Source organism: Phocoena phocoena, chromosome 17 (genome assembly GCF_963924675.1).
Source record: "Phocoena phocoena chromosome 17, mPhoPho1.1, whole genome shotgun sequence".
NCBI classification, from domain to species: domain Eukaryota; kingdom Metazoa; phylum Chordata; class Mammalia; order Artiodactyla; family Phocoenidae; genus Phocoena; species Phocoena phocoena.
Genome location: NC_089235.1, coordinates 47881613 through 47898779, shown reverse-complemented (window position 1 = coordinate 47898779; position 17167 = coordinate 47881613). Strand labels below are relative to the sequence as shown.

Here is a 17167-nt window from a genome sequence, read left to right as displayed (position 1 = left end):
TCTGAATGTTTTGGAACTGGCACGATTACCTAAGTTGGTCCAATCAGTGACTCTTAGACACTTTCGCTGAATATATGATATAGATTCTCTGTTTCACAAAAAGGATTCATGTAATTCTTAGAGTTCCTCAAAGTCAGTTTAGGATTATGAGCTGGGGGGTGGGGGGGAGGGAGGGAGTTTGTCCAAAAACAGTCAACACCAGGGAAGTGACAGTTAAAAACTGAAAGAAACTAGGTTCTAAGTCACATTATGTGAGCTTCTAGTCTCACTCCTAGCAACACGTATCTCTGTAGTTTCAAAGGAAGTTAATTGGTTCACTCTATGTAAGCCATTCTCAGTTGGGTTTTTCTATTAGTTGCTGTAATTGAAAGCTTCCTAGGTGACAGAATCTGTGATCTAGACCCTAAAGCCTATGTGTCACTTTTCCATCAGCTGTCAGGATGTTGGTGAACTCGTCTATGGAAATAGATGTCATTTTTATGAAAAGTGAGCATTTTGGGACCCTTATGTATGTTGTATAAGTTCTTTAAAACGTTTAGTTTTACAGAGAAATTTTTTTTTATAATATTCAACTCACCATGAAAAGCATAAGAGACTTAGAAAAATAACTAAAACCTGCTTATAGTTGAAGGCCCAACTACACAGAAGTTGGATTTGAAGGTTGTCCCTTATCTATTTTCTGACAGCAAATATGGCAGGATTGTTTGTTTATTTTAATGTAAGTTTCAATATATGTTAATTATGAATAGAACAAGCCTAGAAAGTGATAAAACCAATTCACACAACTTGTCAAAAGAAATAGTAACAAGCTTCTTCCCTTAAGTGAAGCATGTTAACCTCTTCCGCACCCAGGTTCTAAAGTAATTCATAAGTAGACAAGAGGTATGTGGAACATGATGTATTATCTTTATTACTAATAACCCTCATTCTCTAATTTCAGCCTTATATCTGTGTAAAAGAGGGCTTCCTTACACTGAGCCCCATAATGATACAGACATACGCATCCAGCCACAGACAGCACTGGACCCAGACTATTTTGCCGCCTGCCCTTGTAAGACTTATGGAGAAACGGGGCCCAATGCACGCTTTCTGTGAGCAGCTTATTCCCAAAGAGGGGGGAGAAAGTGCTACTCATGCTCACTTCTTTGTCCCAAACTCAAGCAAGTCATCACACCTCTACCAATCTAGGTCCAACCAGGAGACAGAACACGGTAAATTTAACCAGAATTGTTAAGCTATAATAGAGGGAAATAAATACAACTACCCCTCTGTATCCACGGGTTCTGCACCCCGGATTCAACCAACCGTAAATTGAATGGCAGTAGATTGAATCCTCGGATGCAGAATCCTCCAATGTGGAGCCCCGGGGTACTGAGGGCAGACTGTACTACTCCATTTTATATAAGAGACTTCAGCAATCGCAGGGGACTGGGTGGGCAGGGGGAGCCTTAGGACCAATTCCTTGCTCATGCTGAGGGATGACTGCGTGTTGAGAGCTCTTTTAACAGTACCCTAGGGCAGAGGGAGAGTACCCAAGGAAAGGCAAGCTTGGAAGAGTATCCCCGTCTGGCATTCATACCTCTGATGGAATAAAATTTAAAGGCAGGACAAAAAAAATTAAACACGGAATTCTGTTCGGGCCTTCTCCCTCCCTAATGCCCAGTGTGCCTCTGCATTACACATTAAGCAGAGCTCCTCACATCTTCGCGATCTAAAACAGAGAGAGATGATAAGTATTTTAGCTGCTCAAAACTTGAAAGAGATACTCGTTACATATCTTCTCGCTGTAGATCAGAGAGAGAGCGAAGGCGGAGCAGGTCTCGTTTAAATCTGACAGAGGTTCTAGAACTACTTCATCCTATTCTCGGTCAGAACGGTCCCATTATGACGACTCTCATTATAATGGTCGTTACCATAGGAGATCCCCTTATCAAGAGAGGGCACGCTAGTCTCGGCCATATACCAATAACAGGGCAAGACTGATGGATACTGTAAAACTGAGTCCTCTTACTTAGAGATGGAAAAAAGAAGAAAGGATTCTTCAAAATTAGAAGGAGAATCCAAAAGGACTTCAAAAAATGAAGCAATGAAAAGATGTTATTCTCCCACTAATAAACAGGGATTCCGACGCGGGTCATCATATTCCAAGCACCGTAAGAGTGCTTCCCGTTATAAATCTGCCCCTTCAAAACCTGCACCCAAGTCTGATAAATTTAAAAATTCTTTGTTGTACAGAATTGAATGAGGAAATCAAACAGTCTCATTCTTTTAGTTTACAGACTCCTTGTTCTAAAGGTAGTGAATTAAGAGTGATTAGTAAAGTTCCTGAAAGAGAGAAGATTGGGTCTCCATCTCCATCAAATCGATGAAATGATTCACCTACTTCTAAAAAGCTAGATGAATCACCTGTTTTTAAGTCTGAATTTATAGGACATGATAGCCATGATAGTATTAAGGAATTAGACTCTCTATGTAAAGTGAAGAATGATTGATTAAGAAGTTATTGTCCCACAGAATTTAATACAAACGGATCTCCTGGGGCAGAATCTGATTTGGCAACATTTTGCACTTCTAAACGTGACACTGTTTTGATGTCTTCTGATGATAGTGTGACTGGATCAGAGGTATCCCCTTTGGTCAAAACGTGCATGCTTTCATCAAATGGATTTCAAAACATTAATAGATGTAAAGAGAAAGACTTGGATGATACTTGCATGCAGCATAGTAAGTCAGAAAGCACATTTAGAGAAACAGAACCTCCAGTGTCGCCACACCAGGATCAACTCATACCTTTGCCAGTTATGACTATAGATTATTCCAAAACAATAGTTAAAGAACCAGTTGATGTGAGTTTCTTGCTGTAAAACCAAAGATTCAGATATATACTGTACTTCAAACGACAACCGCCCTTCTTTGTGTCATTCCGGAGCTGAAAATGCTGAGCCTTTAGTAACGAAGATTTCTTCAAATAGCTTTATGAATGTGCATTTGAAATCAAAAACAGTTATATGTGATAATGGAAGTCTGACAGATCAGCACTCAAAATTTGCATGTGGAGAATATAAGCAGAGTGTTGGTAGTACTAGTTCAGCTTCTGTGAATCATTTTGATGATTTATATCCACCTACAGGGAGCTCATGTATTGCTTCATCTCTTCAGAGTCTTCCAGCAGGGACAAACGTAGACAGTTTAACTCTCCTGCAATGTGGAGAGAATACATCTCTAGTTTTGGATGCTGTGCTGAAGAGTAAAAGCTCAGAGTTTTTAAAGCATGCAGAGAAAGAAATAATAGAAGTAGCTAGTGGCCTTCCTGATTCAGGAAGAGGATTTGCTTCCTGGGAAAACAGGCATAATAATGGACTATCTGGGAAATGTGTGCAGAGGCTCAAGAAGAAGGGATCTCCATACTGCCCGATAGAAGAGGAAGCCCAGAAATCTCTTCAGATGAAGAAGGTGGAAGACGACATGCACATACTTCTGATGACTCAGAAGTTGTATTTTCTTCTTGTGATTTGAATTTAATCATGGAGGACAGTGATGGTGTAACAGACCACTTTCCCTAACAGGCCAGATAGTAGACTGGGAAAAACAGAGTCAAATTTTTCTTCTTGTGAGATCTCCCGAGTGGATGGTTTCCGTTCATCATCGGAAGAGCTCAGAAATCTAGGGTGGGACTTCTCTCAACAAGAAAAGCCTACTACCACATATCGGCAACCTGACAGCAGCTATGGAGCCTGTGGTGGACACAAGTATCAGCAAAGTGCAGAACAGTATAGTGGGACACGTAATTACTGGCAAGGCAATGGCTACTGGGATCCAAGATCAGCAGGTAGACCGCCTGGAACTGGGGTTGTGTATGATCGAATTCAAGGGCAAGTACCAGATTCCTTAACAGATGACCGTGAAGAGGAGGAGAATTGGGATCAACGTGGAGGATCTCACTTTTCAGGCCAGTCCAATAAATTTTTTCTGCCCCTTCAGAAGGACAAGGGGTCAGTGCAAGAACCTGAAATAAGCAGCAATTCCATTAAGGACGCTTTAGCTGTGAATGAGGAGAAAGATCTTCCGAAAAACTTAGAAAAAAATGATAGGAAAGATAGAGGGCCGCTTAAGAAAAGGAGACAGGAATTGGAGAGTGATTCTGAAAGTGACGGTGAGCTTCGGGACAGAAAGAAAGTTAGAGTGGAGGTAGAGCAGGGAGAGACAGCAGTGCCTCCAGGCTCAGCATTGGTTGGGACTTCGTGTGTCATGGAGGACTTCAGGGACCCGGAGCGGTGGAAGGAGTGTGCCAAACAAGGGAAGATGCCTTCTTACTTTGATCTGATTGAAGAAAATGTTTATTTAACAGAAAGAAGGAAGAATAAATCCCATCGGGATTTTAAGCGAATGCAGTGTGAGTGTACACCTCTCTCTAAAGATGAAAGAGCTCGAGGTGAAATAGCATGTGGGGAAGATTGTCTTAATCGTCTCCTCGTGATTGAATGTTCGTCTCGTTGTCCAAATGGGAATTATTGTTCCAATAGACGGTTTCAAAGAAAACAGCATGCAGATGTGGAAGTCATACTCACAGAAAAGAAAGGCTGGGGCTTGAGAGCTGCTAAAGATCTTCCTTCGAACACCTTTGTCCTGGAATATTGTGGAGAGGTAGTTGATCATAAAGAGTTTAAGGCCCGGGTAAAGGAGTATGCACGAAACAAAAACATCCACTACTATTTCATGGCCCTGAAGAATGATGAGATAATAGATGCCACTCAGAAAGGAAATTGCTCCCGGTTCATGAATCACAGCTGGGAACCAAACTGTGAGACTCAAAAATGGACTGTGAACGGACAACTGAGAGTTGGGATTTTTACCACCAAACTGGTTCCTTCAGGCTCAGAGTTAACATTTGACTATCAGTTCCAAAGATATGGCAAGGAAGCACAGAGATGTTTCTGTGGGTCGGCTAATTGCCGGGGTTACCTGGGAGGAGAGAACAGAGTCAGCCTCAGAGCAGCAGGAGGGAAAATGAAGAAAGAACGATCTCGGAAGAAGGATTCGGTGGATGGAGAGCTAGAAGCTCTGATGGAGAATGGTGAGGGTCTCTCTGATAAAAACCAGGTGCTCAGCTTATCCTGGCTAATGGCTAGAATTGAAACTTTGGAACAGAAACTTACCTGTCTCAAGCTCATACAGAACACACATTCACAGTCTTGCCTGAAGTCCTTTCTGGAACATCATGGGCTGCCTTTGTTGTGGATCTGGATGGCAGAACTACGTGATGGCCGGGAAAGTAACCAGAAGCTTCAGGAAGAGATTATAAAGACTTTGGAACATTTACCCATTCCTACCGAAAATATGTTGGAGGAAAGCAAAGCACTTCCTATTATTCAACGTTGGTCTCAAACCAAGACTGCTGTCCCTCAGCTGAGCGAAGGAGATGGGTATTCTAGCGAGAATACATCACGTGCTCACACACCGCTCAACACACCTGATCCTTCCACCAAGCTGAGCATAGAAGCTGACACAGACACCCCCAAGAAGCTAATGTTTCGCAGACTTAAAATTATAAGTGAAAATGGCATGGACAGTGTGATCTCTGATGCTACCAGCGAGCTAGAAGGCAAGGATGGCAAAGAGGACCTTGACCAGTTAGAAAACGTCCCTATAGAAGAAGAGGAACAACAGCTACTCACACAACAGCTGCCTGAATCTAAAGTTGATAGTGACATTGCTGTGGAGGCCATTAAGCTACCCACATCTGAACCAGAGGCTGACACTGAAATAGAGCCTAAAGAGAGCAATGGCACAAAACTAGACGAACCTATTGCTGAGGAAACACCATCCCAAGATGAAGAGGAGGGTGTATCTGATATGGAGAGTGAGAGGAGCCAGGAACAGCCACATAAAACAGTAGATATAAGTGATTTGGCCACCAAGCTCCTGGACAGTTGGAAAGACCTAAAGGAGGTATATCGAATTCCAAAGAAAAGGCAAACCGAAAAGGAGAGCACAATAACCAAATGAGGAAGGGATGCTGTTGGTTTCAGAGATCAAACAGTTGCCCCAAAGACTCTTAACAGGTCAAGAGAGAGAGACCGAGACAAACAAACTCAAAATAAGGAGAAAAGGAAACGAAGGGGCTCCCTCTCACCACCACCTTCTGCCTATGAGCGGGGAACAAAAAGGCCAGGTGGCAGATATGATACACCAACATCTAAAAAGAAAGTACGAATTCAAGATCGCAATCAACTTTCTACAGAGGAGCGTCGAAAGTTGTTTGAGCAGGAGGTAGCTCAGCGGGAGGCTCAAAAACAACAGCAGCAGATGCAGAACCTGGGAATGACGTCTCCACTGCCCTATGACTCTCTTGGCTACCATGCCCCTCATCACCCCTTTGCTGGCTACCCACCAGGTTACCCCATGCAGGCCTATATGGATCCCAGCAATCCTAGTGCTGGAAAGGTGCTCCTCCCCACACCCAGCACGGATCCTGTGTGTTCTCCTTCTCCTTATGATTATTCTCAGCCCTTGGTGGGACATTCTACAGAACCCCTTGCTGCCCCTCCACCTGTGCCCATGGTGCCACATGTGGCAGCCCCTGTGGAAGTTTCCAGTTCACAGTATGTGGCCCAAAGTGATGGTGTGGTACACCAAGACTCCAGGGTCACCGTCCTGCCAGTGCCAGCCCCAGGCCCAGTCCAGGGACAGAATTATGGTGTTTGGGATTCAAACCAACAGTCCGTGAGTGTACAGCAGCAGTACCCTCCTGCACAGTCTCAAGCAACCTTATGTTATCAAGGACAGGCTGCTCCAACTGTCTACGGTGTGACATCACCCTACTCACAGACAACTCCACCAACTGTACAGAGTTGTGCCCAGCCAAGTCTTCAGTACATCCAGGGACAACAGATTTTCACAGCTCACCCACAAGGAGTGGTGGTACAGCCAGCCACAGCCGTGACTACAATAGTTGCACCAGGGCAGCCTCAGCCCTTACAGCCACCTGAAAAGGTTGTGACAAATAACCTCTTGGACTTACCACCCCCATCTCCTCCCAAACCGAAAACCATTGTCTTACCTGCCAACTGGAAGACAGCCCGAGACCCAGAAGGGAAGATTTACTACTACCATGTGATCACAAGGCAGACTCAGTGGGATCCTCTTACTTGGGAAAGCCCAGGAGAGGATGCCAGCCTTGAGCATGAAGCTGAGATGGACCTAGGAACCCCAACATATGATGAAAATCCCATGAAGTCCTCAAAAAAGCCTAAGACAGCAGAGGCAGACGCCTCCAGTGAGCTGGCTAAGAAAGGCAAACAAGTATTCAGAAAAGAGATGTCCCAGTTCATCGTCCAGTGCCTGAACCCTTACTGGAAACCTGACTGCAAAGTGGGAAGAATTACCACAACTGAAGATTTCAAACACCTAGCTCGCAAGCTGACTCACGGCGTTATGAATAAGGAGCTGAAGTACTGTAAGGACCCCGAGGACCTGGAGTGCAATGAGGACGTGAGACACAAAACTAAGGAGGACGTTAAGAAGTACATGCAGAAGTTTGGGGCTGTTTCCAAACCCAAACGGGACACTGAATCAGAGTGACCTTCAGGGCCAGGGTTGGAGGACGGACAAGCTGGTAGGAGAGGCTCTGGGGAGAAGAAATCCCGTGGGCCCTCTCTCCCCACCCCACTGTCAGGGCTGTGCTACTGATGACACATCACCCTGGGGAATTCAAACCTGCAGAATGAGCTCACAAAAATGAGCTCCATCTACAACTAGCGGTCCCTGGTTGTGAGCTGTGGATAGAGGCCATCTGAGGCAAGGGTTTAGGCCCTTGAGACCTTCCCTTCCGAGACCCCGGCCGGGCCTGACCCCACTCTCAAGGCTGGGTCTCCTCCTTGGTGGTGCTGTCAGCACACAGACTCATGTGCATCCCCACCCACGACCCCTTACCCTGACGATCTGTATTATATTTTAATGTCTATGTGAATATATCGAAAATAATTTGTCTTTCCTGGTTTTTGGCTTTTGTTTTGCTTTTAAGCCTCTGCATGCTAGGATCACAGAAGACTTTGTAAGGATGGTTTAAGTTCTCCTGCAAGGTTTAATGTGTTATCATGTAAATATTCCAGAGCAGGCTGTCTTGTGGTTTCGGCCAGCCTTGTGCTATGTTGATAAGATTGATTTACTGCTTAAAATCACTTTACTTGGGCTTCCCTGGTGGCGCAGTGGTTGAGAGTCCACCTGCCAGTGCAGGGGATGCGAGTTCGTTCCCCAGTCTGGGAAGATCCCACATGCCGCGGAGCAGCTGGGCCCGTGAGCCATGGCCGCTGAGCCTGCGCGTCCGGAGCCTGTGCCCCTCAACGGGAGAGGCCACAACAGTGAGAGGCCTGCGTACCGCAAAACAAAACAAAAACATCACTTTATCCAATTTTTACTGAACTTTTTATGTAAAAAATAGAATCAATTAAAGAAAAAAAAAGGGTAAGTCTATGCCTTCAAATTCTAACAGGTGGAAGAGTTCTCAGTGCTTTCTGAGAATCTGCTTCCCAGGTTATAATACTCAGTTTGGCTCCAACAGAATTCCCTTTTTCTTAACTTGATAGTTAATTGAATTTTGGAGAAGGTGCGGTTGCAGACAACCACTGGCTGGTGAGAAAGTTTGCTGGGTTGCCTGTGCCAGAACTGGTTTAGGGTCATCTGATAAACAGGAAACAATCACCTAGGACACAGGCAAGCCAAGGCATGTAAGCAGGTTGCTGAGGAAACTGGGATGTTTCTGCGGGTGCCAAGCCAGAGCAGACATCACCCACCTTGGAAAGGTCTCAGGAACAGCCCTGCAGGGGGGCAGGAAAGTCAGGCCTGGTCATGCTTGGGAGTGTGCGTGGTGAGGGCTGTGGGTTGCTACAGCATGAAGCCAGAAGCACGCGGCGTGCCTCTTAAGACCGCAGCAAGGTGATCACCAAGGCTCTTGGGCTGGAGCTACAAGGTAGTCAAAGGACTGAGCACTCTGGGTATGTAACTGGAGAATGAATTTGGAGCTGGGAAGCAATAAGTTCATAAGCAGCTCAGTCGACCCCTTTGACTTCTCAGCTTTCATATGCACCATTCACCATTTCAACGCCTGCCCAGCAAAGAAACTACATTTTAGCAAGAAACAGCTAACCCTCTGATAAGTAAAGTTCTTGCCCTTCCCCCAGGTAAAACACAAACCCCAACGGTCACTGAATCCATTGCTGCCTATATTAATTGGGCCTCAATTTCAGTCTTAGGTCCCACTAAAGACTACATTGTAAAGTTAACCTCCACCTAGTGTTATATAAAATTAAAATGGGAAGGAGAAGTTAGAATAAACACATACATATAACAGAAAATATGCAAAGCTACCAGTCCTGGTTTCTGTAGTTATTCACAAGGTCAGAGTTGACGTCTATAGCTTCCACCTTCACCCACTTATTCCCTGTTTTCCTTGCCCACAGCCAGAGCCCACAGCTCCATCCAGATTCTTTACTGGTAGAATGATTCAATCCTTCCCTTCTGAATTGTCTGAATCCTCAATTGTCCTGCCTTTTTGCAGTTCCTGTAGCTTTCCATTGATCTTTACTGTTGGCATGGAAGTATTGAAGGGAACCTCAGAAAATCTCCTGGGTTCCAGAGAAAATCTCCTGGGTTCCAGAGAAAATCCTCCTTGCTTCCATTAAAAAGGCAACCAACTTCCTGCGGTAACTGAGATAACACCAATAGATTAACCTCTTTCACCTGTTGGTTCAGTGGTATAAGGAGTGTAAGATGGCCAGGGGGCAGTCTGTGGTAGGCAGAATTCTCAGATGGATCCCACAATTCCTGCACCTTGGGGTAAACACCAGTGTAATTTCCTTTGAGCACTGTAGGGACCTGTAAATACCATTGGATGTCAACTTCATGATTATACAACAATATGGCAAAAGGAATTTTGCAGATGAAATTAGGGTCCCTAATCAGCTGACTATAATTCAATGGGAGATTATCCTGGGTGGGTCCAACCTATCTAATCAGGCAAGTCTTTTAAAAGCAAAAGTTCTATTCTCCAGGATAGATCACAGGCTAGGCCACAAGACAAGTCGCAGTAAATTGAAGATTAAAATCATATGTTGGGCTGCACCCCACAGGCCCGCAAGGCTTGTAGTTGCCAGCCTCAAGACTGAAGAAAGAGCCTAGAGACAGCAACACAGACATCAGTGACTTATCGGACGAGGGATCTTACACACCTGAAGCAAGGTCCTGGAGCAACACCTCACAGTTTGTGGCAGACAGCAAGCAGGACATGGCAGCAGTCTTTGCTACCCGGGGGAGGAGGAGGCTGCCATTTTTAGGGGGAATTAACAGTCAGGTTGGCTCATAAATCACCAGAGAGACCAGCAGCTGGGGCAGGAAGCAAGCACATAGGCAGTTACTAATTAAGCCCTATAATTAAGAAGATTGGATAGTCATGTGAGTGAAGCAGGTACTGGCTGAACAGGGGATATAGAGAGCAAGAGGACAGTCATCTTGAATGGGTGGTCAAACACTCCACCCTTACATACCCTTTATGACGTCTATAATCTTGGCCCATACTTCTTCTGCTATATCCCCAAGGACAGGTAGGTAGAAGTGCAACTGCAACCAAATACCACAAATGCAGTAGAGACAGTCCAACAGGTGGGCAAGCTTTGGAGCCAGGAGCTCATCAAGTCAATTTTTCCTGGACTCTCAGAGGTTGACAGTAGCATTTTGCTATAGAGCCAGCAATCAAACTCACTTCTCAGTGAGGCCACCATTGTCACCCAGTCCACACACAGATTCCCTTCACTCAGAGTAGGACAAGCTGCAAGATGACTAACAGGCACAATATAGGGAAGATCATGACCATTAAGCAAAATACAAGCAGTAACGTCATTCTGAGGTAATGCCGCCCCTGTCTACTCATTTTGTCCTGGCCTGCAATACCATACCACCTGCCCACCCTCAGTCTCCATAGCCAGTGCCGGATACTGGAGAGGTGGTGTAACAGTACACAGGGTTAGTATAATGGTGCCTTTCTACAGTAGAGGCCTGGATTAATTACCTTAGTAATCTGAGGTGGGGCTGGGTAGAAGACAGGTGAAATCTGTAAATCCCTTTCTGATCCTATTCCCCAATGGGACAGCAAACCCAAACCACTGAGAACTTACCTGCCAGTACTAAGGGCTATTTATAATATGTTCGCCTGGGGATAGATCCTGTGAAGGGCAAAACTGAGTTGCTGTCCTGACCTGTAGTTGGCAACAGTCCTTCAGTGGTCAACAGTTGAACTCGAACAGTGTTGACTAGTTACCTCCGGGTTAACGTGGCCTCGGCACTGGGATAACTGCTCCTGGGATGTGTCCACATATTAAGAGTGAGTTTCTCACCTCAACTGTTGTTTAAGTAGTCTCTTCATAGGCCAGTAGCAGTGGGGTTGTAAGGCAGGTGGAAATGTCCCTGTACGTCCTTTGTATCGGCCCATTCCTGAACTTCATGGCCAATAAAGTAGATTCCTTAGTCACTATTGATGTCCATGGGGATCGTATATGTTGCATACAAATGAATAGTGGTTTTTTGCATGCTCAAAGAATCGGGTAGGTTTTTTTGTAATGTCTCCCACCTGTTGTAATGTATCATAGACTGCATATAGCTGTTGTTCCATCACACTCTATCATTGCTCTGCCCCCTTCCATAGTTGGGACCAAAAGCCCAAGGGCACTCTTATTATTTTGCTGTTGCCACAGACCTCAACTAAACACTCCCGGGTAACGGGCCATGTTAATTCACAAGTCTGTCTCTGAATTCATATCCCTAAAGCCTGTGTCTCTAATTGTTTAGGGGTGGTAGGTCAGGGGTATGCTTGTATTTTGTAGATAATCCAGGTCCTTGAGTTTTGTCTCTATTCACCAGCCACCCCTGTGCAGTCAGATGAATGAGGAGCACTAGGCTGCTACTTTTAAACTGGGAAAAGACTGAGGTTAACAGGATATCATCAACATAATGGAAGAAAAAGACGTCTCTCATGGTACACAGCTACCACAAGGCCCCACATGCTAGTAGACGGCCTCCTCCCGATCACCTCCACAACTGTTTCCCGTCCTTATATCCTGACATCTAAGCTCCCAGGAGTTTTCTCACCCAGAGACAGCAAGAGAGACATCAGGGATTTATTGGACAAGAGAAACTTACACATGAAGCCAGGTCCTGGAGCGACACCTCACTGTGCGTGGCAGACGGCAGGCAGGACATGGCAGCAGCCTTCACCACTCCGGGGAGAAGGCGGCTACCATTTATAGGGTGAATTGATGCCAGATTAGCTCGTCAATTACCAGGGAAACCAGCAGCTGGGGCAGGGGGCAAGTAGGTAGGTAGTTACTAATTAAGCCCTATGATTAAGAGGATTAGAGAGTCATGTGAGTAAAGCAGGGACTGGTTGATGAGGGGAGGTACAGAGAGCAAGAGAACAGCCATCTTGAGGGCCTGACCATACATCATAGCAAGCATCTTTTCTGACCACAGTGCTATGAGACTAGAAATCAACTACAAGGAAAAAACTACCCAAAACACAAACACGTGGAAGCTAAACAATATGCTACTAAACAACCAATCGGCCATTGAAAACATCAAAGAGGAAATAAGAAAATACCTGGAGACAAATGAAAATGAAAACACAATCCAAAATCTATGGAATGCAGCAAAAGCTGTTCTGAGAGTTTTATAGTGATACAAGTCTACCTCAGAAAGCAATCTAACCTTACATCTAAAGGAACAACAAACAATACCCAAAGTTAGTTAAGGAAAGATATCAAGACCAGAGCAGAAATAAATGAAATAGTGACTAAAAAAAAAAATAGAAAAGGTCAATGAAATTAAGACCTGGTTCTTTGAAAAGATAAACAAAATCGATAAACCTTTAGCCAGACTCATCAAGAAAAAAAGAGAAGGCCCCCCCAAATAAAATCATAAACAAAAAGGGACAGTTACAACAAACACTACAGAAGTACAAAGGATCATAAGAGATTACAATGAACAACTATATGTCAATAAAGTGGACAAACTAGAAGAAGGGGACAAATTCCAATAAAGGTACAATCTCCTGACTGAATCAGGAAGAAGTAGAAAATATGAACAGATGAATGACCAGGAATGAAATTGAGTCTGTAGTAAAAAATCTCCCAACAAAGAAAAAATCCCAGACCAGATGGCTTCACAGGTGAATTCTACCAAACATTTAAAGAACAGTTAACATCTACCCTTCTTAAACTAGTTCAAAAAATTGCAGAGGAAGGAACTCTTCCAAACTTATTCTACGAGGCCAGCATCACCCTGATACCAAAACTAGACAAAGAGAACACAAGAAAACAAAATTACAGGCCAATATCACTGATGAACACAGATGCAAAAATCCTCAACAAAATATTAGCAAACTGAATTCAACAACACATTAAGAGGATCATACACCACGATCAAGTGGGATTTATTCCAGGGATGAAAGAGATTCAATATCTACCAACCCATCAGTGTGACAGACCACATTAACAAACTGAAGAATAGAAATCATATGATCAGCTCAATAGATGAAGAAAAATCTTTTGACAAAATTCAACATCTACTCACGAAAAAAAAAAAAAGGCCACCTACTGAATGAAAGAAGATATTTACAAAGACAAATATTGTTTGGTTTCACTTATATGTGGAATCTAAAAAACAAAACAAATGAACAAGCACAACAAAACAGAAACAGAGTCATAGATTCAGAAAACGAACAGCTGGTTGCCAACCAGACTTATCATGGCAATTATTTTGAAATGTATAGAAATATCGAATCACTATATTGTACAAAAGGAACTAACAGTGTTGTAGGTCAATTAGGTTTCAAAAAGAAACAGACAAACTTATGGAAAAAGAGATCAGATTTGTGGTTACTAGAGGTGGGGACTGAGGGGAGGGGGAAGTGGATGAAAATAGTCAAATGGAACAAACTTCCAGTTATAGAAATAAGTACTAGGGATGTAATGTACATGATAAATGTAACTGACACTGCTGTGTGTTATCTGTGAAGGCTGTTAAGAAAGTAAGTTCTAAGTTCTCATCAGAAGGAGAAAAAATTTTTTTCTATTTCTTCTATTTCGTATCTATATGAGATGATGGAGGTTCACTAAACTTATTGTGATAATCATTTCAAGACGTACTTAAGCCAAATCATTATGCCATGCACCTTAAACTTCTACAGTGCTGTATGTCAGTTATATCTCAAGGAAACTGGAAGGAAAAAAAAGTTTCATAAGATCCCATGCTGGCTAGGGTAGGGAGAACAGAAATTCTCCAACACTATTGGCAGGAGTGAAAATTGTCATAATAATTGAGGGTAAGTCAGTGATATATCAAAATTTGAAACATGCTTCCTCTTGGACCCAGGGATAATTTGCCCTACAGGCACTCTTGCAGAAATGCCCCAGGACATACTGTGTGTGCAAGGAAATTTCATTGCAGCACTGTTTGAAACAGCGGGAATAGAAAGCAATGTTAACAGTCAGTCACTAGGGTCTAGCTAAATAAATGATGATCTATTATTACAATGGAACTCTGTGCAGCTGTTTACGAGGATGAGGTAAACATACATTTGTCTACATAAAAAGACATTCTTGGGACGTCCCTGGTGATCCAGTGGTTAAGACTCTGTGCTTCCACGGCAGGGGGGAACGGGTTTGATCCCTGGTCGGGGAACTAAGATCCTGCATGCTGCACTAGTGGCCAAAAAAAAAAGACAAAAAAACAAAAAAAAATCCCACAAAACAACAACAAAAAAGATGTTCTTAATGTTAAATGAAAGATAAAAACATGTTTCAGAACACTAAAAAAGCAGAAGAGTTCTCTTGCTAGTCTGGAAGCAAAACAGCCATGTTGAGATAGGAGGGGCCACGTGGCAAGGCCCTGAGAACGACCTCCAGGTGCTGAGAGCTATCCCCAGCTGACAGCAAGAGAACAGGGACGTTAATCATGCAGCTGCAAGGCCCCGAGTTCTGCTAACGACCACATGACCTGTGCAGAGGACCCTGAGCCCCAGATGAGATTGCAGCCTCAGCCAACACTTTGATTTCAGCTCGGTGACACCCTGAGCAGAGGACTCAGCTAACCTGTGCCTAGATCCTTGACCCACAGAAACCAGGGGATAAAGACATTTCTGTTATTTTAAACACATAGTCTCATCTTCCAATTCAGTGGAAACATTATTGTATTCCCTGGCAGAAGCATTCCCTTATTGGATACTTAGATATCCAAACCAGCAGAGCTCAAAGTTGTCAGGACAGGAAGCAAAAATCTGCAAATGGGTTATAAGATGTAATAGTGAGAGAAGCCACTTCCACTTCTGCCATTTGTATTCTGGCTATAGGAGCGAGAACACCATGTAATGCTTTCTGATCCAAAGCATATACTGCACCTGTAAGACAGAACCCCATTCTTTCAGGATGTTGTCTACCAACTGGTACCATCAATGAGTCCTCAGTAAGCCATTTCCCCTCTCATTTAGGCCAGTCACTCCCAGGTGATGGGGGATGTGGAAAGACGAGTTAATTCCATGGGACAAGCCCTATCGCTGCACTTCTTCGCTGTGACATGAAGTTTCTTGATCAGAAACAATGCTGTTTAGAGACTTACCTGGTGGTCCAGCAGTTAAGACTCCGCGATCCCAATGCAGGGGGGCCTGGGTTCAATCCCTGGTCAGGGAACTAGATACTGCACATCGCAACTAAAGATCCCGCACGCGGCAATGAAGATCCCACATGCTGCAACTAAGAACCAGCACAGCCTAATAAATTATATATATATATATATATATATATATAAAAGAAACAATCCTGTTTAGGTGGTGGATAAGGCATTCTTGAGTCCATGAATGGTAGTGCTAGCAGAAGCATTAAGGGCAGGGAAGACAAATGTGTATCCAGAATATATGTCTATTTCCATGAGAACAGATCTCTGCCCCTCCATGATAGAAGTCCAGGGTAATCAGCCTGCCACTAGGTGACTGGCTTGTCCCCCTGGGAATGATGCCATATTAGAGACTCCAGCCTGGACTCTCTGTTGGCCCATTAGGCACTCAGCAGAAGCACTAGCCGGGCCAGCCTTAGTAAGGGAAATTACATGTTGTCGAATCCATACATAACCTCCATCCTTGCCACCTCAGCCTCTTTGTTTAGGGGTCTATTGAACTAGCACTGGAGTGCTGGGGAGAGAAGCTGACTCACATCCATAGCGAGTTACTTTGTCCACCTCATCATTAAGAGCCTCTTATGCAGTTGATGTCCTTTGGTGGGCATTCACATGGGACACAAATACCTTCACAGTCTGTGCCAATTCAAAGAGGTCTTAACTAATGTTCTGGTCTCCACTCGATATGTCCTTAATCCCAGTCCCCACTTGTCACAATTTTTACCCATCTTGGTTAACTTCTACCTGTCTTCAACATGATTTCATCTAGACCCCCTCTCACCCACTTTTCCTTTCCAGGTTATTCTGAAGCAAATTCCAGACATCATATCACTTTATCTTGAATATTTCTGTATCTCTAAAATATAAGTGCTATTTTTAAATAACCACAACACTACTTCACACCAAACCCCCAAATCATTTTATATCAAATATCTATCAATGTTTAAACATCCTGAACTACCTCAAGCACCCAAATAAAGTCCAAACACAGAAAAGAGTCGGTATCTATTAAACCTTTTAATCCATGTTTTCCTTTTTCTCTTTTGTTGCAGTATATTTGTTGAAGAAACCCAGCTGTCTTTCAAGTTTCCCATAGTCCTGCTTTGCTGATTATAATCCTGATATGTCAATTAACATATTCTTCTATCCCCTGTATTGCCTAAAATTTAACGGTTGTATCTGGAGGCTAAATCAGATCCAGGTTTGATTCTTTCTTGCAAAACAACTTCTCGGGTAGTGTAACGTGCTTTCCTTAGGGGGCACGTAGTCTTCTTCTCATGCTGGAATGTTATCAGTCATTGATGATCATTGCTAGAGCCCTAAAATCATGCAGGGTTGAAAAGAGGGATATCCTATCACTTTCTTCATTTGTTATCTATACCAATATATAGTGCTATAAAATACACACACACACACACACACACACATTCTATAGAGAAATTTTCCTTCATCA

General features: G+C 43.7%; 1 pseudogene; it reads left to right on the top strand.

The window, feature by feature from the left end:
* The first annotated feature begins 1710 nt into the window (after positions 1-1710).
* Positions 1711-7581, top strand: LOC136137199 (histone-lysine N-methyltransferase SETD2 pseudogene; annotated as a pseudogene).
* Positions 7582-17167: the final 9586 nt, after the last annotated feature.